We start from the raw sequence: 22,925 nt of genomic DNA on the forward strand, positions 1-22,925 counted from the left end.
GGAGGGTGTTTAAATTAATGTGGCAAGGGGATGGGAACCAGAGTGATAGGGCTGAGGAAGGGCTGTTTACAAGCAGAGGCAGTGCATAATGAAACTGTCAGGAAGGACAGACAGATGATGGGGCAAAATTGCAGTTAGTGGGTTGAGTTGCAGTATAAAAGGGTGACGAAATTGGAAAGCATTTTGGATACAGGACTGAAGGTGTTATATTGGAATGCATGCAGTGTACGGAATAAAATAACACATACAAAATGCTGGAGGAACTCTGCAGGCCAGGCAGCATCTATGAAAAAAAGTATAGTTGACATTTCAGGCCAAAACCCTTCAACACGCCTGAAGGGACTGAAGTACATCGATTGTACTTTTATCCATAGATGCTGCCTGGCCTTCTGAGTACCTCCAGCATTTTGTGTGCATTGCACAGATTTCCAACATCTACAGATTTTCCCTTGTTTGTGCACAGAATAAAGTAAATGATTTTGTAATGGAATTAGAAATTGGCAGGTATGACGTAGTGAGCGTCACTGAGTCTTGGCTGAGAAGAGATCATAATAGGGAGCTTAACGTCGAAGGATACACACATAGTATTGAAAAAGCTAGACAGCTAGGCAGAGAGGATGGCATAGCTATATGGATAAAAATATGAAATTAAATCATTAGAAAGAGGTGACATGGGATCAGAAGATGTAGAGTACTTGTGGATAGAGTTAAGAAACTACAAAGATAAAAAATTACCCGGTGGGAGTTATGTACAGGTGTCTGAACAGGAGCAGGATGTGGGCTATACGTTACAACAGGAGACAGAAAGGCTTGTCAAAAGGGCAGTTACGATAATCATGGGGAATTTCAATATACAGATAAGTCCATTTTCCAGCAGATAATTAGAGTAGAACAAAGAAATACAGTAGAATCAATAAAAATTATACAAAGACTAATAAACAAGTAATGTGCAAAACAAGGCAATCTGTGTAAATACAGCAAATAAATAAATACTGAAAATATGTTGTAAAGACTCCTTGAAAATGAATCTGTAGGTTGTGGAATCAGTTCAGAATTGAGGTGAGTGAAGTCAAACACATAGGTTCAGGAGCCTGGTGATTGTAGAGTAATAACTGCTCCTGAATCTGGAGATCTGGAGGTGTGAGGCCTAGTGGTCCACCTCACAGCCTTTCAGGAGCAGGACTACAAATGATGTATTTCACTGTATGTTTGAATATTTTGATGTACATATAACAAACAAAACTAATCTTTAATAAAGATAAACTTACTAACAATGGGCTCAGAGAGCAATACAGCACAGATCCAACCAGTCCGTGCTGACCATGGTCTCCACCTAGCTGTTCCAAATATCCTATATTCGATCTATATTCCTCCAATCCCAGCCCCTCTTTCTAGCTGTCCAAGTATTTCTTAAATGATATGATTGTATCTGCCTCAATCACATCCTCTGGCAGTTCATTTCACATACTCACCATGCTCTGCATCAACAAGTTCCCCATCAGATCCCTTTTAAATCTTTCCCCTCTCACCGTAAGACTATGCTCCCTAGTTTTGGACTCCACAATCTTCGGGAAGGGACTCTTACCTATTCCTCTCATAATTTTAAATATTTCTGTGAGCTTGCCCCTCATTTTCCTACATTCTAAGGAGTAAAGACCTAGCCTGGTCAGCTTCTCCCTACAACACAGGCCCTCAAGGCTTGACAACATCCTTGTAAACATATTTACAAGGTTAATATATGAAAGTACGATGGAGTTCCCTTCTCTGCTAGGAATCTGACAACTTTATCCACTGCAGTTGTGAATTTTATCTTAAATATAAAACTCTCACCCTTTCTCTTTGCCTCCTTGGTTAAGCATCCAGAACAATGAAGACCCCACCCACCCTGGGCATTCACTTCCCCCCCCCCCACTAGATCGAGCAGAAGGAGCAAAAACCCAAAGGAATGTTCCATCAGGCTTAAGTACAGCTTCTATCCCACAGTTATAAACCTCTTGATGTCACAATCTATTTTGTCATGGCCTTGCACCTTTGGACCATAAGACATTGGAGTAGAATTAGGCCATTCAGCCCATCGAGTCTGCTCTGCCAATCCATCATGGCTGATCCAAGATCCTACTCAAACCCATACACCTGCCTTCTTGCCATATCCTTTGATGCCCTGACTGATTAGGAAATGATCAACGTCCACTTTAAATATACCCACGGACTTGGCCTACACTGCAGTCTGTGGGCAGAGCACTCCACAGATTCACTACTCTCTGGCTAAAAAAATTCCTGCTTACCTCTGTTCTAAATGGTTACCCCTCAGTTTTGAGGGCATGTCTTCTAGTTCTAGATACCCACCCACAGGAAACATCCTCTGCATATCCACTTTATCTAGCCCTTTCAACATTCGGTAGGTTTCAATGAGTTCCCCACACATCCTTCTAAATTCCAGTGAGTACAAGCCCAATGCTTCTTGTATGTTAACCTCTTCATTCCCAGAATCATCCTCGTGAACCTCCTCTGGACTCTCTCCGATGACAACAGATCCTTTCTGAGAAATATCAACCTGCACTGCACTTTCTCTGTAACTGCAGCATTTTATTCTGTATTTTGCTACTGCTTTTATCTAGTACTACCTCAATGCTCTGACATGATTAAATAATCTGTATGGTCAGTATGCAAAACAAAGTTCCACACTGCACCTCACTACATGTCCCAATAATGAACTAATTTACCAGTTTACTGATTTAAACCCTTTGTCTTTGATGACAAAGACATCAGGAGCTGAAGTGCTTGTATCTCTGTTCGATGCTCCATGTTTAAGAGTGTTTCACATTTGCAATTGATGATAAATTTAGAAAGGTTTCCTTCCACCGACGAGTATGGGGGAAGCACTGGTGTCCTTTCACCAGTGAGCGTGAGTTAAAGCATTCCTAAGGACAACAATCAGAAAACTATTGCACTTCAGAGAGCAGCATCTAGCTGCAAATAGCTGAACTCAAAAAGATTATCTCTCATTTAGCTTTCTAATTATACAAACAAATTTTGTTTTGTTAAATTCAAGAAATCCATTATTACCTCATCTAGCAAAAATTTAATTACCATTCTAATGATTATCTAATGTCTCACTACAAGTCATGCGTTCATCCCAGTTCCGATGCAGACAGCATTTCAAGTTCCAGAAACACGTGGGTGGGAAGCATTCCCATCTCTTTTCAACCTCCCCACTGCACTTTGCTTTTCCTGACTCAGGTGGTCTCCGACCCCTGCTCTTCCCATCCCTCTTAGTAAAGACACCATGAACCGAAGAGCCACTGTCAAGAAATATAGAAGAGGCTTGATCCTAAAGCAAAACAGCAGAGATGGATCAGTGGTGAATGATAAGTTCAATAACAGGCTGCAAAATAATAAGCCATGAGGGGCAAACGAGAGAAAACAGATACTAAACACACAGACAACAAGGTAACTGCTGGCTAGGAATAACTGGTTGAGGCTGGCTGGTTTGATGGGTGAAGAACAATTGTGGATAGTAGCTGGGTTTAAAGAGGGTGTAGCAGATGAATTGGAAACAAGTGGCAGGTGACTGCTGTTAGCTAAGTGGTGACTGGGAGGTGTCTGCCTGTGCAGGCCTGACAGCCTGCTCCTTCGATGGGGTGAAAATCTGAATCCTGCTCCTTGATTCCATTGCACTTTCCCTGATCCCATTGTACTTTCCCTCATTCCATTGATACAGAATAATACAGAATGGTAATCAGGACCACTCAGGGATTGCTGCCTCAGTAAAGCCAACAACATAATTAAGGACCTCACTCACCCTGGATGTCCTCTCTTCTCCCCCCTCTCATTGGACAGAACAGACATAAGCCTGAAGGAAAGTACCACCAGAATCAAGGACAACTTCTACCCCGCTGTTATAAGACTATTGACCTCACAATCTATCTTGTCATGGCCTTGCACCTTACTGTTTACCTGCACTGTACTTTCTCTGTAACTGTAACACTTTATTCTGTCTTTTGTTATTGCTTTTCTCTTGTGCTGCCTCAATACACTGATGTGATGAAATGATCTGTATAGACAGCATGCAAAACAAAGTTTAGCACTTCACACTTGGTACCAACAAAGAAGTAATTTAACAATTTACTGATTTTAACCCTTTGTCTTCTATCTGAAACTCCAACTGTTTTTCTCTCTCCACAGATGTGCCTGACCTACAAAGTATTTCCAGCATTTTCTGTTTTTGTTGCCTATTTTCAACATCTGCAGTTTTTGAACATCTGTATTTTTGTTTTAGATTTTGATTGAGATATAAGCATGCATAAAAAGCTAAGGAATAGGAGCAGCAATAGGCTAGCTCACTTCATGCTGTCTCAAGAATGCAGCCAACTTTTTATATTTTTTTATTTAGAGAATGAGCTGCACCGCTCAGCAACCCACTTATTTAATACTAGCCTAATATCAAAGCAATTTACAAAGACCAATTAACCTTTGGAATCATCTTTGGAACGTGGGAGGAAACGGGAGCATTCAAAGGAATTCCATGCCATCACAGCGAGAACATACAAACTCCTCACAGATGACATTAAAATTGAACACCAAACTCCGATGCTCTGAGCTGTAATGTCATCGCACTAACCGCTACATTAACATAGCCAAGGACCCCTCGCATGGCATGGTCATTTTCTCCTCTCCCAAAGGGGAGAAGATACAAAAATCTAACAGCATTATTGATTTAGAAAAACACTTGGATACATTCTATGAATTTGTCTTGTATGAGGGGTGATTGATAAGTCCGTGGCCTAGGGTAGAAGGAGTCAATTTTAGAAAGCCTAACACATTTATTTTTCAACATAGTCCCCTCCTACATTTACACACTTTAGTCCAACGGTCGTGGAGCATACAGATCTTGGACCTCCAGAAAGTGTCCACATATTGGTGATTGATAAGTTTGTGGCCTAAGGTAGACGGAGATGAGTTATGTGCACATGCAGTTCAACTCTTTGAGTGATTATGCAGAAAGTTTGAAGTTAGTAACTCATCCAAGAAATACTTATTTATAACAAATTAAATCCTTTTGAAGTATCTTCACTCTTGTAATGTAGGAAAGATGATAGTCAATTTATTTACAGAAATATTCTGTAAGAAATGAAATAATAACCAGATGATCTGTTTTACTGACATTGATTGAGGGATAAGTACTTTTCCAGAATTCCAGGAAAAAAAGTTCCCATTTTCACCACAATAATAACCATATTATTTGTTCTTCTTTTTCACCCTCCTGAATACACAGAGGACCCAGATTTACTGTGTTGTCCGAACAGCAATATCTCTTTCAGCAAAGATTTCCTTTCAAAACTGTATGCGCTTGACCCTCCAAGTCAGAGGGAACAAAGTCATTGACAACCCATGGCTGTCATCTAACAAATGCACGCCGATGACACACCTCCTGTACCTCATTACCTGGCCACTGACTGTAAGTGCATGGTCTTCTGCTGCCGTAACCCATCTACTTCAAGGTCCAACATGTTGTATGTTCAGAGGTGCTCTTCTGCTCACCAGTGTTAATGTGTGATTATTTGCACTGCTACTGCATTCTTGTCAGCTTGAACCAGTCTGCTCATTCTCCTCTGATTTCTTTCATTAATAAGACCTTTTTGGCCTTTTTGAACTGAAACTCACAGGATTTTTTAATTGTATTTTGTTCCATTCTCTGTAAACTCTAGAGACTGCGGTGCATAGAAATTCCAGTAGATCAGCAGTTTCTGAGATACTCAAATCACCCTGTCTGACATTACTAATCATTCAAAAGTTTCAAAGGTACATCTAATGTCAGAGAAATGTATACAATATACAACCTGAAATGCTTTTTCTTCGCAACCATCCACAAAAAAACAGAGGAGTGCCCCCAAAGAATGAATGACGGTTAAATGTTAGAACCCCAAAGTCTCACCCAGCTCCCCTCCCTCCTACGTGTAAGTGGCAGCAAGCAATGATCCCCCTTCCCCCACTTCAAAAAAAGCATCGGCACCCACCACTGAGCACTTAAGTGTGAGCAAAGCAACAGAAAAGATACAGACGTGCAGTACTCCAAAGACTACTCGTTCACTCAGTATTAAACATACCACAGGCTCTCTCTCTCGCTAATAAGAGAGAAAGAGGTGTTTCCATTTTACAGCGAGAGGGGAGACATAACAAACAACTCATTGGTTTGGGGTTGTTTGCGTTTAAACTCATTGGTTTACAATGTTAGAAGTCCATTGCATTGCTGTTTCCGAGCTCTGTGCCCAAACGTCTCTGGTCTCCGGGCACACAGCCAAAGATCCTCTGACTCCCATGACACACTGATCTCCTGCCCGGTCACTGACCTCCGATCCCCTTGTCTCCAGAGCCACGAAATCTAGGACCTCCAAAGGCGAGCAAAGCTCTTAGGCAGCACCCTTGGTGTGCCGAATAACGGCCAGTTGTGAAATCCTAAGAACAGGTCCCATTCCTGCAAAGAACCATAGTCAGCAGGTAACTCCAGGTCAGGGTCTTCAAAAGAACTTTGAAAGTGAGAAATAGAGATATTAAAGATAGAAATTGAGCTGTTTCCGAAGATGCCAACAAAAGATTCATCGTTGAGTGCCATTGATTCTCCTAAGCTCCTCCTCCTTATTCCACAGACAAAATCACTCAGGTTATGTTTCTTCACCCTTCTTATGATTGGTTTGAACAGCAACAGAACCTCATGACTATATCTGCATGCTTTTATGCATTGAGTTACTGCCACATGATTGGCTGATTAGATATTTGCATTAGCGCTCAGGTTTTCAGGTGCAACTAATAAATTGGCCACAGAGTGTACAGAGCAAGTCCATTCAGCTCACAAAGAATTCATCACACTGATGTATTATGACAGAGCATGTATTATGAGAATAGGTTGAGCAGGGTGTGGTTTTTCTCTTTGGAGCAAAGGAGGGTAGAAAGTTACATGATAGAGATGTACAAGATGATAAGAGGCAAAGATCAAGAGGACTGCCTGCATTGTTTTCCCAGGACAGATACGAGAAGTACGGGTATACATGATTTTAAGGTGACTGGAGGGAAGTATAGAGTGGAATTTAAGATGTAGATTTCTTTGCACAGAGATTCATGGGTGTGCGAAACATGCTATTGGGAATGGGGTGATGAGATGCAGACACATTAAGGACATTTTAGAAACTCGTAGATGGATACATGGATGATAAAAAAAAAGGTCTATGTGGGATGGAAGGGTTAAATTGATCTTAGAGTAGTTTAAAATCTTAGCAAAACATTGTGGGTCAAAGGGGCCTGTACTGTGCTCCATGTTCTGTTTCTATGTTTGACTCAATTAAAACAAAGTAGAGTCTATGCAGTGCAAAGTGCTCATCGTGTCACTATAGTAAGGTCATGATTAGAGTTGTGCTGACTGGTTCAGCAACCAGATAGTTGAAGGAAAGTCACTATTCTTGATCCTGGTGGGTGTAAATCTTCAGGTGGCTCTATAATTTCTACCCTCCTAATGCGAAATTACATGGAATTTACTGCCATGTAGCTCACATGCTCAGTAGTGGCAGTTACCCCGCACGTGGAACCAAGTTTGTCAGAATGATTGATTTCAGGATGAGTTTTTAATTCATTTAAAGATACAGCACACTAACAGGCCCTTCTGGCCCAGTGAGCCTAATTACACCCAAGTAACCAATTACCCTACTAACCCATAAGTTTTTGGAATGTGGGAGGAAACTGGAGCACCCGGAGGAAACCCATATGTGATCATAGGGAGAACGTACAAATTCCTTGCAGATAGCAGTGGGAATTGAACCAAGGTCATTATCACTATAATAGTGTTACACCGTCCGCTGCATTACCACGTTGCTCCTAATTCTTCTTTTTTTCATTCCATCAGCAGATGCAGATAAATGCCCGGAGCAAAAAGATTCAGAAGAGGGGGTTAAAGTTTAACGATGGCAAATAAGCAATGACACAAACACTTGTTAGCATAATTCACAAGTGAGGATATGAGACAGACTCATCTTTCCAGATGCTGCTCTGTTGATCCTGACAGCTCAATCAATAATAAAAACACAAATGTCAGCTCTAAAAGAAGGGAAACATGAGGAAGTCTGCAGATGCTGGAAATTCAAGCAACACACACAAGATGCTGACGGAACTCAGCAGCCCAGACAGCATCCATAGGAAGAAGCACAGTCGACGTTTCGGGCCGAGACCCTTCATCAGGACTAACTGAAAGAAGAGATAGTAAGAGATTTCCCACTTTCCCACTTTCAAATCTCTTACTATCTCTTCTTTCAGTTAGTTCCGACAAAGGGTCTCGGCCCAAAACATCGACTGTTCTTCTTCCTATGGATGCTGTCTGGCCTGCTGCGTTCCACCAGCATTTTGTGTGTTTTGCTCCAGAAGACGGAACCAGGTTGTGGCTGGTGTCATTGCAGTTGCTAGTTTAGGACCTATGCCAGCAATCAAAATAAGACAAGCAAGGCAGGAAAGAGGTGTCATGGTAGCATTGCATGGTAGCGGTTGGTACAATCACTTTACAGCACCAACACACTGAAAGGGGTTCGATTCCCACCACAGTCTGTAAGGGGTTAGTATTCTCTGCCCATAACTGCTTGTGTTTCTTCCCGGTGCTCTCGTTTCTTAGCATGTTCCAAAGACATACAAGTCAGGGTTAGTAAGTTGTGGCCATGCTTTGTTGGTGCCAGAAACATGGTGACACTTGGGGTCTGCCCCAGCACAATGTATTAGTCATTGACACAAGCAACACGTTTTACTGTATATTTTGATGTTTCAATGTACACGTGACAAAACTAATCTTTAAAAAACAGCATTCATTTGACCAACATTTGACCTACATGGCCAAATTATTTTCTATTTTAAGTATTATAGGCATAGATATTAACAATGGTGGCATTCCTAGAGCACCTTAATTTACTCAGGATCTAAGAGGCATAGATCAAGTAGATTTTTTTCCAGGGTAGAAATAACTAATACAAGGGGGCATAATTTTAGGAAGATTGGAGGAAAGTATGGGGCATATGCCAGAGGTTAAGTTCTTTACACAGAGAGTGGTGGCTGTGTGAATTGCTCTGCCCTGGGTGGTGGTAGAGGAGGACATTTAAGAGGCTCTTAGATAGGCACAGGAATGATAGAAAAATGGAGAGCTATGTGGGAGGGAAAGGTTAGGTTGATCTTTGAGTAGGATAAACAGTCAGCACAACATTGTGGGCCAAAGGATCTGTGCTGTGCTGCAGTGTTCCATGTTCTATATATTTATAAACGATATACACCACTTACTTAAGTAATTTCTTAACATTATAGCAAAATATTATCATAAAATCAAGTGCATTATTTGCAACTTCTTTAGCAATTTACCTTGTGATGAAATATGATGTGTAAGTGTGTAATGCTGCAGTTATGTCCTGTTTGATAATTAATTGACCTATTTTCACTTGGTTAATAACATCGTACTCCGGTGTATATTCTACAGGGAACATGGGACACAGTGGAAGTACATAAGGGAATGAATAGTAAATGAAATCAGTTGAAGGATAGGAGATCAGCAAGCAAAGATACATACTGTATTGAGGTAATTTATCCAATGCCACTTCTCCTACCTTTGGAATTTTATGAATCAGAATTCCCATTCCCATTCTGATATGTCCATCCAAAGCCTCCTCCACTGCCCTGATGAGGCCACACTTAGGTTGGAGGAGCAACACCTTATATTCTGTTTGGGTAGCCTCCAATCTGATAGCATGAACATCGATTTCTCAAACTTCCGGTAATGCCCCCACAACCACCCTCCTCCCTCCATTTCCCATCCCCTTTTCCTCTCTCACCTCCTCTCTTTGCCCGCCCATCACCTCCCTCTGGTGCTCCTTCCCCCTTGTTCTTTCTTCCATGGCATTCTGTCTCTTTCACCAATCAACTTCCCAGCTCTTTACTTTATCACTCCCCTTCAGGCTTCACCTGTCACCTAGTGTTGCTCTCTCCCCTCCCCCCACCTTTTAAAGCTACTCCTCAGTTTTTTTTTCTCCAGTCCTGCGGAAGAGTCTCAGCCTAATACGTCAACTGTACTTTTTTCCACAGATGCCGCCTGGCCCGCTGAGTTCCTTCAGAATTTTGTGTGTGTTACTCGCATTTCCAGCATCTGCAAATTTTCTCTTGTTTGTGACATAAATAAAAAATAATTTTTTTAGATCTAATTATTTCTGTATTTTCAAATATTGCCTTCTTTGGTTGTTTGTCATTCTTCATTTGTGTTTAGTTTTATATACATAAAACTGAGAATACAAGTTGTAGAGTCCTTCAAAGTGAGTCCATAGGTTGTGGAAACAGTTCAGCGTTGCCCACGCTGGTTCAGGAGCCTGATAGTTGAGGGGTAATAACTGTTCTTGAAGCTGGTGGTGTGGCACCAAATTCTTCCGTACCTCCTTGTTTTCACTGTTACCATGGTTCTGAGACTTCTTGGACCATTGCACAAAGTGAAAAATGTAATCACTACTGCGACTGCTGTTCATTATTTGTGGAACAGGGTAAGTCCACTGATGCAGAAAATCCACAAGACCACCGAATAAAGATACGCAATCCATTTTATCTCACTTACAGAGAGAAATTTGTAACTCCCGTCACAACTGCCCAAAATTTGCAGCTTACTAAGCTCCAAATTTAATAGCTCTGTTTTATTTATTACTTTATGCCCGTGAGTTAAATTCCTGTTCTTGTTATTTATTTTCATAAATGAAAAGAAGGTTAATGGTTAGAGTAACACCCAAAAAAATGCAGGAGGAACTCAGCAGGTCAGGCATCATCTATGGAGAGGAATAAAGAGCCAGTGTTTCGAACTGAGACCTTTCATCAGCACTCAGGCCAGAAACATCACCTCTTTATTCTCCATAGATGCTGCCTGAACTGCTGAGTTCCTCCAGCAATCTGAGTGTGTTACTCTGGATTTCCAGCATCTGCAGAATCTCTTGTGTTTGTTTATGGTTATTTTCCATATGGTAAGTTCACTAAAATAAAAGTTTAACCATCCTTTCTGTTCCCCTAAATCTCCCAATCATGGGACTAAAAGAGGCTGCTGAGGGCTAGCGACTCAGCCAGCTACATCATGGGCACAACCCTCCCCACCACTGAAGACATTTTCAGGAGGAGGCTATTGCACTATATATCCATCTCTGTAACTTGTAGTAATCTTTATGTCTTGCACTGAGATGCTTTGTATACATATCAAGATGGGTAATGCCTCATATCTGCAAATTTTGTAATTTTGAAAACTAACAAATTTCTATCGACGCACGATGGAGAGCATTCTGACTTAGTTGCATCAATGTCTGGTGTGGGGGCTTTCGTGCACAGGATCTGAAGAGGCCGCAGACGGTTGTAGACTCAGCCAGCTCTATCATGGACGCAACCCTCCCCACAATCGAGGACATCTTCAAGAGGCAGTGTTTCAAGAAGGTGAATCCATCATTAAGAAACCTCACTATACAGGATGCGTTCATTATTGCCATCACAGGAGCCTGAAAACACACACTTGATAGCTTAGGAACAGCGTCTTCTCCTCCACCAACAGATTTCTGAACAGTCCATGAAAGCTACTTCACTATTTTGCTCTCCTGTTGCAATATCTATTTATTTATTTATCTACCTACCTTCAACTTATTTAGTCAGTTTGTTAAAATTTAAACCAACAAGTTTCAAAGCATATGCAATAATAAACCTGATTCTGATTCTGATCAAATCTGAGCAAAGATTTGAGATAAGATTATGTTTCTTCACTCAGGAGGTAGTAAATGTTTGGAATAAATCCCACCAGTTAACTGTGGAGGCTCAGCTGTTACGTTTATTCTAAACAAAGGTTCATTGATTTCTGGGCATCAGTGGATAAGAGGATCATGCTGGAAGATTACATTGAGTAAAACTAGCTATGATCTTAATGAGTAATAGACAAGGCACAAAAAGCTTCATAATGATATGCTTCTGGTGCAGTAAGTGTCCACCTTACCTGTTCATCGAAAGTCACTCCCACATGCATTTTTAAAGAGCATTGTAGCACTCCCACTGGTGCAGTATGAAATCTGCACTGGCTGATGACATCACAACGCTGGTAGAGTATATATCCAGAGCACTGAAAGCACCTGGTCTCTTTTTCGCTGTTTTGGTGTTTGCTAACAGTTTACAAATGGAAGGTTTGCAGCCTCCACCGACACTTCAATTGTCTGGGAATGTAGCAGAGAACTGGAGAAAATTTAAGCAACGTTTTAAAATTTATTTATCTGCGATCGGAGCAGATAGAAAACCAAAAAAAAAGTGAAAGCTGCGCTTCTACTCCACGTAATAGGTGACGGCGCAATTGAGGTATATAATCATTTTATTTCTGAAAATGGAGATAATTTAAAGTTGGAATCGATAATGGACAAATTTGAAGCATTTTGTATACCGAAGCGTAATGTGACGTTCGGAAGGTACAAATTTTATACATGTGCGCAGAGAGCTGGTGAAGCAATTGGTCAATACGTTACTGAGTTCAGACACCGGAGTAAAACATGTGATTTTGGAGAACTGACAGACTCTCACTAAAGACGGAATTGTTTGTGGCATTCTGGATAATGGTCTGAGAGAAAGACTGTTAAGAGAACAAGACTTAGACTTGGAAAAAGCTGATGCTCTGCAAATCTTTGGAAACCATAACATCACAGGCTAAAGACCTTTACGTTGAGAGCTGCAACGTAGATGCTTTAAAAAAGCGTGAACATATTAGAAAAAATAATAAAACAACAACAAAACCAACAGAGAAAGATGTCATCTGAGAGAAAAAAAAACTATGTGATCGCTGTGGGCGGCAGCATCGGCTAAAACAGTGTCCAACGTACGGGAAGGTGTGCAACGACTGTGGCAAGAGTAAACATTTTTCACGCTGTTGCAGAAGTAGAAAGAAAATAAAACAAGTAAATGCCGTGCTTGGAAATGAACTTAAGGAGTTCTATATAGATGTGCTTTGTGAAAACAAACAAAGTAAGAATGATTGGACTATTCTATTGCAAGTGAACCAAAACTTGATACTGGAGCACAAGTAAATGTTCTTGCAGAATTTGAGTTTAATGCTTTAAAACCAAGACCAAAGTTACCTAAGACAAATATAAAAGTGACTGGGTATTCAGGTGCAGACATTCCAGTTAAAGGAACATGTGTGGCAAAAGTATCACACAAAACTATGGTGCACACGCTTTCATTTGTGGTGGTGCCAAGGAATGTACAGTCAATGCTGGGTTTATTTGCCTGTGAAAGACTGAATTTGGTGAAAAGAGTCTTAGTCCTGGACAGTGACACAGAGTCAGAATACAGTGACTTGATGAAGGAGTATGAGGACTTGATCAAACGGCTTGGTTGTCTTCAGGAGAGCACACGATTAAAATTGACAACACAGTTCCACCCGTAGTACATCCATGTAGAAAAGTGCCTTTTGCATTATGTCATCAACTGAAAACAGAGCTTGACAGAATGGAATGGCTAGAAGTCATAAAGAAAGCTCCCAGACCCATCCCTTTGTTACCAGCATCTGACAAAGCATTGCCAACAAAACCAGGAGTCCCAATTTTGCCCTCTGGAAGTAACGCACATGAATCAATGGGCCATGCATTCCATCACAATCTCACCTCTGCAGGAGGACAGAGGCCAAACTTGCCGGTACAGTACAATACTGATCTGAAGCCAAAGAGTGACAAGAGTCAGGATCCAGTTGAAGAAGTGAAAGCACAAGTGAAGGAATCGAGACGCTTTATTGAAATGATGAAGTCTCAGCATAAAAAAAGAGATTACACAGTTAATGAATGAATCAGATGAAGTAAAGAAGATTCATATTTCATTACAAATGGAAATGGAAGGAATTAAGAAAGTTACAGTACTTGAAGAAGTACAACCCAGATCATACATGGTCCAAACAGAAGAAGGAGCAGTGTTAAGAAGAAATCGCAAAGACCTTAAGAGCCAACTTCGGATATTCAGTTAACTGATGCAGACCAGACAAAACATGGAAATAACAACAAAACACAAGAACTGTGTGAACCACTTAGAAGGTCTACTCGCGTTCGTAAACCCCCAGAGAGTCTGACAGAGGCATGTTAAATTATGCATTTGTTATGGTCAATGTTGCTAATTGTTTTTCTTTTTAAGGAAAGGAAGATGTGGCAATATCACGTGTAAGAACATGAGTGGAGAGAGTTCTAAGCATGTGCAGAAATTATAGAAATATCTGGAAGTATGGCATTGTAAGACACGTGTGGTTGTTGCTGTTAAATAAAAGTTCTATTCTTCCAGAATATGGCTCTTTATTGGAAACCCACTGTACACATTAATATAAAGAACACAACTCTGAGCTACCTGGTGCTGAAGCAAGTCTCAATATTGAAATTCACTACCAGTTTCAGTGTCCTTGCACCACATTTCTTAAAGGTTAGCTTTATTTGACACATGTACATGTTCAGCTGGTAGAGGCAAATGCATGAGGGACATTTAAGAAACTCTTAGATAGTCACACGAATGATAGAAAAATAGAACGCTATGTAGGAGGGAAGGGAAGGGATAGATTGACTTTAGAGTAGATTAAAAGTTAGGCACTGTGTCATGGGCCGAGGGCCTGCAATGGTCTCCATTCCAGAACATTCTTTAGTTATCTTAATCTTTATCTGGTTCTGATATTTGTCCTTTAGAAGCTCCATACTGTTTACCACTGTGATCAAAACATCTCCCCCTCAGCCATAAAACAAATCTCTTGTCACAAAATAGAACATACACCTTCCTATTATAAAATACCCAGACTTGTAAGCCTCCCATCTAAACCAACAAAACACCTTGAGATTTCATCAGTACCATTATAACCATATAACTATATAACCATATAACCATTACAGCACAGAAACAGGCCATCTCGGCTCTTCTAGTCCGTGCCGAACTCTTACTCTCACCGTCCCACCGACCTGCACTCAGCCCATAACCCTCCATTCCTTTCCTGTCCATATAGCTGTCCAATTTAACTTATGTCACATTATATTTTACAAAAGTCACAAATTCATGAGGACTTCAGGGTTATGGGTGTATTTCAACACTATCTATGGCCAAGTCCACACTATGCCGGATAATTTTGAAAACAAAGCTTTTTCTCTTCGTTTTGACCTTACTGTCCACACTAAAACGATGTTTTTATCCCCCAAAAATGGAGATTTTCAGAAACAGTCTCCAGAGAGAATAAATCTGAAAACGCCTAATATCCGTTGCAGTGTGAACATGGTAAACAGAGCTTTTAAAACCGCTGTCATGACGTACCGCAACAGATGGCGACAGCACGGCATTTCATTGTTTTCATCTTATTATTATTATTATTATTACTTTATTGTCGCCAAACAATTGATACTAGAGTGTAAATCATCACAGCGATATTTGATTCTGCACTTCGCAGAACCTAACAATTTCAGAACAGACGGCAACGAGACTGATGCCAGAAGGGTTAGAAATGTACCAACCAAATACTTTGACCCATAGCTTACTGAATAATAAGTACACTCACTTTGCCCTGTTTTCTGTCCTTGCTTGTATGAAGGTAAGGACAGAAAACACCCTCTGCCACCTCCAGTTTAAATTCCATGCAGAATATTTTGGAGGATCAAGAACCAAGAACCAAGAACCAAGGTGGTTTACCTACTTATGCAAGTACTGTTCTGACAATAGGTGTGTAACAGCCTAATGTAACATTGTATGGAAATACAAGATAACACTGATGCAGTCATGCTTTATACATTTAACAAGGTGCTTCATTAATGCAACAGAGTTAGTCAGTTTTTCAATGTTCGTTGTCAGCCGGGTCATACTGTCCGTGAACTCCCTGTCAGTTGCCTCCATACACTCCAGTATTTGTTTTCTTTTAGTTTTAAGTCCTCCTGCTCGAGAGCCAAGAGCAATTCCTTTTAAGTTTGTCTACTCTGTAACTGGACAAACGTGCACCAAGTATACCGTTTCCTCTTCGCTCGTTTTCTGTGTGTCCTGTGCATGCCCAGTAGGAGGAGATTCGCCCAAATATCCGTCTAATGTGGACAGAGATATTTTGAAAAACGCTTAGTGTGGACGCCTGTCGTTTCTACTCGAAACCAGCGTTTTCAAAATTATCCGGCGTAGCGTGGACGTAGCCTATGCCCCTCACAATTTTATGCGCCTTAATAGGATGATACCTCTCAATCTCCTACACTCCAGTGTAAACAGTCCCAATGAACATCTCTGCATACCTCAGTCCCTCATTTTAGTTTGGACATGTTATTTCACTTCTTTTAAAAGATTTCCACTTGAGAGGTCAAACAAGGGCTTAATTAAACACGTGCAGCACAGATATGGGGGAAAGTAGCATAGCAGTTACCATAATGCTGTTACAGTGCCTGTGACCCTGGTTCAACTCTGGTGCTGTCTGTAGAAATTTGTACGTTCTCTCCATGAATATGTAAGTTTCTTCTGGGTGCTCCAGACTCCTCCCACATTCCATAGGTGTACAGGTTAGTAGTTTAGTAGGTCACATGGGTGCAATTAGTCAGTACAGGCTAGTTGGGGCAGAAGGGCCTGTTACCATGATGTATCTCTAAATAAAAATAAATATTTCAGCGATTCCTCAGTAGTGTCTAGATATTTGTCTCCAAATCAGGACTTGAACCTGTGACCTTCTGAATAATATGACCATACAGCTGTGAATTCAGCTCCTGGACTAGATCCATGCACATGGACAGAACGTTCATCTTCATTATGGTAAAGGGAGTAAGAAAGGTCACATTCTATTCCATTAAAATTAAGGCAGCCTAAATATCTCAATTGAAAGAAATGAGTTCCAGAATGTATATGAAATTGTCCAATTTTAGGAGTTAATTTAAAAGTATGTTGAAATTCAGTGAAGTCAAAAGTACATTATATTATCATAATGATGTTTCAATAATGTGCCTTTGCTTGGGGCAGTTTAACATTTAAACAAAATGCATTCTTAGCCATTCAGTTTAATTTATTTACCCTCATGCTCTTAAAATTTCAATAAGCTGTAATACTAGCAGCGCAATCCTGAATGCCTTTCAATTATTAAAGAGAACAAATAAAGGACCACTCTAAAGGTAGAAGCAAATGATATAAACGAAAATAAGAGCTGCCAGGACTACCTAGTGAATATAGTTCTGCACAAAGCCTTAAGCACCGTATTTAGGGTGTGCATACAAAAGTTATGAAGAAGTAGTTTACATGCCTGATTTCCATATCTTTTCTTTTGTTTCTAATGCCACGGCTACTGATAAACAGTACAAAGGAAATCCATTACCCTCGGATAACATTATCCACACAGCTGCATTGAAATGAATGCCAAAGCTATCTTCAGTCCTGCACAAGGTGCAATGAATATCAGTTTAAGACTATAACACTTTAAGACATAGGAGCAGGATTAGGCCATCCAGCTCATCAGGACTGCTCCAACATTCCATCATGGTTGATTTATTATCTCTCTCAACCCCATTCTCCTGCTTTTTCCCTGTAATATTTGACATGCATGCTAATTAAGAACCTTATCAAACTTCACTTTACATACACTCAGTAGCCACTTTATTAGGTCCCTCCTGTATCAAATAAAGTAGTGATTGAGTGAATGTTCATATTTTTCAGCTGTTGTGGCCCATGTACTTCAAGGTTCATGTGTGTTTAAAGATGTTCTTCTGCAGACTGCTATTGAAATGTGTGGTTATTTGAGTTATGGTTGCCTTCCTGTCAACTTGAATTATTCTGATCGTTCTCCTCTGACCTCTCTCATTAACAAGGTGTTTTTGCCCGCAGAACTGCTGCTCATTATTTTTTTTTTTTGCTTTTTGCTTCATTCTTGGTAAGCTGCAGACACTGTTGTGAATGAAAATGCCAGGAGTTTGGCAATTTCTGAGATCCTCAAACCACCCCGTCTGGAACCAACAATCATTCCAGTCAGTCACTTCGATTACATTTCTTCCCCATTCACCTGTTTGGTCTGAACATTAACTATTTCTGTATGCATTTATGCAGTGAGTTACCACCACCTGATTGGCTGATTAGAGATTTGCAATACTGAGCAGGTGTACAGGTGTGCCGGTGTACATAAGAAAGGGGCCACTGAGTGTTTTTGAGATTAATTCCAGTTTTATCTACAATCCAGCACAAGCTGAAATGAATATCAGTTTAAGGCCATTAGAATTAGTCCATTTGGCCAATCGAGTCTGCTCTGCTGTTCTATCATGACTGATTTATTATTCCTCCCATTCTCCTGCCTTGTCCTCATAACCTTTCATCCCCTTACTAATTAAGAAACTACCAACCTCTGCTTTAAATTTATGCAACGTCGTGACCTCCACTGCCATCTGAGGCAAGGAATTCCACCGATTTTCCATCCTCGGGCTAAGGAAATTCCTCCTCGACTGTGTTCTAAAGGGACATAGAACTTAGAATGGTACAGGCTCTTCAGCCCAAGATGTAGTGCCAAAAAGATCAATCTAATCCTTCTCTCCCATGTAGATCCAATTATAAACAAGAAAAAAATCTGTAGAATCTGGTGTTACGTACCCCGTAACTGGGTTGCCAAACCAGCAGAAATGGGTCACTCAGTTGGAGTCTGGAGTACTAGAACTAAGAAAGTTTTATTAAAGAAACAAGCAACACAGTAATCGAAAGGATAATAAATGCAACAGTTCAGCGATGATAAACACACATGTGCACAGAATTAAGATAACAGCATCAATCAAGCTCTATCGTTGTCTAGGGGTAAATGACCAAATTTCAAAATGACTCAAAGTTCAGTCCAGTTCAGTTCGCAGTAATCGTTGCCATGGCGATGGACAACGTGGGCGGAGAGAGACAGAGAGAACAGGAACAACTGATCGTTCAGAACACTGCTTCACTCACAGACCGGCGAGATTGCTTTCAAGCAACTTTTTGGGCGGGTCCTTGGTGATGTCACCTGAGGTCACCGACTGTGACCCCTCCTCCAGATGCGGTCGATCCTCTGTAGTGAACCCGGCACCCAGGCAAGGGCGGACACACACCGGGTTACCGCTGACCGTACCTTTCCACCCTGGTCGTTGTCTGATACTTCTCACCCACTCGTGAGAGGCGCACCGCTTCCAGGGTCTCGTTACCTCGGGTGGCGTGTGTGTGTCTTAGCGAACCTGTCCCTTTTTATCCCCCTGCTGGGGTATCGCCTGTCCATCACTTAAACAGTCGATATTTTAGTCCCAAACCCTTCATCAATCCTGATGAAGGGTCTCAGCCCGAAATATTGAAATATTGACTGTTTACTCTTTTCCATATGTACTGAATGGCCTGCTGAGTTCTTCAGAATTTTGTATGTGTTTCTCCTGTACATATATATTTTTTCTTTCATCCATGATCCTATCTAAGAGTCTTAAATACCTACTACACCCTACCCCCCCAGGAGTGTTCCAGGCACCCAACACTTTGTATAAAAAACATACCTCTGACATCATTCCATACATGTTCCCAAATTCAACTTAAAATTATGTTCCCCTCCTATTAGCCATTTCCAACATGGGAAAAAGTCTCTGGCTGTCCATTTGATCAATGTCTCTTACCGTCTTGTCCACTTCTATCAAGTCACTTTCACTCTAAAGAGAAAAGCCTTAACTTATTCAACTTTTTCTCATAAGACGTGCTCTACAATCCAGCAAGAATTCTGGTAAATCTCCTTTGCATCCTCTCTAAATCTTCCGTATCCTTCATATAATGAGATGACCAGAACGAAACACATTATACCAGGGTTTTATAGACCATAAGAACATGAGATATAAGGGCAGAATTAAGCCATTTGGCTTATCAAGTCTGCTCTGCCATTTTGTCATGGCTGATCCATTTTCCCTCTCATGGCAATCTCCTGCCTCCTACCATATAATTTCATGCCTGACTAATCAAGAATCTATCAACCTATGTCTTAACTATATACAATGACCTGGCCTCCACAGCTGCCTGTGGCAATGCATTCCACAGATTCACCACTATCCACTGAAGAAATTCCTCCTTATCTCTGTTCTAATGGGATACCCCTCTGTTCTGAGGCTGTGTCTGAGCAGAGTGAGTATCAGTGCATTAGGGATGCAGAAACAAAAAGGTTTCAAAGGTTTCAAAGGTACATTTAATGTCAGAGAAATGTATACAATATACATCTTGAAATGCATTTTCTTCACTACCACCTATGAAAACAGAGGAGTGCCGCAAAGAATGAATAACAGTTAAATGTTGAAACCCCAAAGTACCCCGCCAGCTCCACTCTCTCCCGCGCGTAAGTGACAGCAAGCAACAATCCCCGCCCCCACCGGCAAAAAAAAATGTTTTAACCTGCCACTGAGCACTCAAGCATGAGCAAAGCAACAGTAAAGACACAGACTTGAAGTTATTCCAAAGACTACATTGTTCACCTGGCATTCGATATCCCACAGGCTCGCTCCCTCCCTAATAAGGGAGAAAGACTTGTCTCCGTTTCACAGTGAGAGGGGAGACATAACAAACAACTGGCTGATTTACAATGCTAAAAATCCATTGCATTGCTTTTTTCGAGATCTGGGCCCAAAGATCTCAGGTCTCTGGGCACACACCCAAAGATGTTCCAGCTCCCATGACACACGAGTCCCAGTCACTGACCTTCGATCTGCCCATCTCCAGAGCCCCGAGATCCTAGGCCTCCAAAGGCAATTAAACTCTTAGGCCGAGCCCTTGGCATACTGAACAACGGCCAGATGTGAAACCCTGAGAGCGGGTCCCATTCCATCAAAGGACTGTAGTCAGCATGTAACTCCTGGTCAGGGTCTTTAAAAGAACCATGAAAGGGAAAAATAGAGACATTAAAGATGGAAATAGAGCTGTTTCTAAAGGTGCAAGCAAAGGAGTCGCCGTTTAGCGCCGTCAAAGGGTCGCAAATACAGGATTCAAAGTGTTAAACTGTATCTCAATGCACGGAGTATAAGAAATAAGGTGGATGATCATGTCGCACTATTACCGATTGCCAGGTATAAGGTTGTGGCCATCACTGAATCATGGCTGAAGGATGGTTGTAGTTGGGAGCCGAACGTCCAAGGTTACACATTTATCAGAGAGATAGGAAGGTGGGTAGAGAGGATGGTGCGACCCTGCAGGCAAAGAATGACATCAAATCAGTAGAAAGATGCAATATAAGATTGGAAGATGTTGAATCTTTGTGGGTTGAATTCGGAAACTGCAAGGGTAAAAGGACCCTCATGGCAGTTATAGACAGGTCTCCCAATAGTAGCTGGAATGTGGACCACAGATTACAATGGAAAATAGAAGGGCATATCAAAAGTGCAATGTAATGATAGTCATGTGAAATTTCACAACAGGCAGGTCAATTGGGAAAATCAGGTTGGTAACAAGTTTGTTAAATGCCTGTGAGATGGTTTTTAGAGCAGTTTGTCATTGAGCCTACTAGGGGATCAGCTGTACCTGATTGGGTGTTATGTGATGAACTGGAGATGATTAACGAGCTTAACGTAAAAGAACCCTTAGGAGGCAGTGATCATCATATGATTGAGTTCAACTGAAAATATGATAGGGAGAAAGTAAAGTCTGACATAACAGTGGAGTAAAGGAAATTGCAATAGTATGAGAGAGGAGCTGGCCAAAGTAACTTGGAAGCAGATGCTGGCAGGGATGGCAGCAGAGCAGCAGTGGTGTGAGTTTCTGAAGAAAATGAGGAAGGTGCAGGATAGATGTATTCCACAAACAAAGAAATACTCAAATGGCAAAATAGTACAACCATGGCTGACAAGGGAAGTCAAAGCTAATGTAAAAGCTAAAGAGAGCTAATGTAAAGTTTTGCAACAATGCAAAAATGAGTGGTAAGACACTGGATTGGGAAGCTTTTAAAAACCTACAGAGAGCAACTAAAAGAATCATTTGAAGCGAAAAGATGAAATATGAAAGCCAGCTAACAAACAATATCAAAGTGGATAGCAAAAACTTTTTCAAGTACGTAAAAAATAAAAAAAGATGGAAGTGGCAAGACTCCTAGAAAATGAGGCCGGAGAAATAATAACTGGGAGCGAAGAGATGACAGATGAACTAAATGAGTATTTTGCAGCAGTCTTCAACATGGAAGGCGCTAGCAGTGTGCCAGATGTTGAAGGATGTGAGGGAAGAGAAGTGACTGGAGTTACTATGATAAGAGAGAAGATGCTCGAAAGCTGAAAGACCTAAAGGTACATAAGTCATTTGGACCAGATGAACTGTACCCTAGGGTTCCGAAAGAGTTAGCAGTAGAGATTGTGATATTAGTAATGATCTTTCAAGAATCAGTGGACTCTGGCATGGTGCCAGAGGTCCATAAAACTGCAAACATCACTCCGCTCTTTAAGAAAGTAGAAAAGCGGCAGGAAGGAAATTATAGACCAGTTAGCCTGAACTCAGTGGTTGGGAAGATGCTGGATTAATTGTTAAGGATGAGGTTATGGAGTACTTGGTGGTACAGGATAAGATGGGACAAAGTCAGCGTGGTTTCGTTAAGCGGAAATCTTGCCTGATGAACCTGTTGGAATTCTTTGAGGAGATTACAAGTGTGATAGATAAAAGGGATGCAGTAGATGTTGTATATTTGGACTTTCAGAAGGCCTTTGACAAGGTGCCACACATGAGGCTGTGTACCAAGTTCAGAGTCCATGGTATTACAGGAATGTTACTGGCATGGTTATAGCATTGGCTGATTGGTAGGAGGCAGTGAGTGGGAATAAAAGATCCTTTTCTGGTTGGCTGCCAGTAACTAGTGGTGTTCCGCAGGGGTCAGTGTTGGGACCACTCCTTTTTATGCAGTGTGTCAAAGATTTAGATAATGGATCAGATGGCTTTGTTGCCAAACTTGCAGA

Source organism: Mobula hypostoma, chromosome 2 (genome assembly GCF_963921235.1).
Source record: "Mobula hypostoma chromosome 2, sMobHyp1.1, whole genome shotgun sequence".
NCBI lineage: Eukaryota > Metazoa > Chordata > Chondrichthyes > Myliobatiformes > Myliobatidae > Mobula > Mobula hypostoma.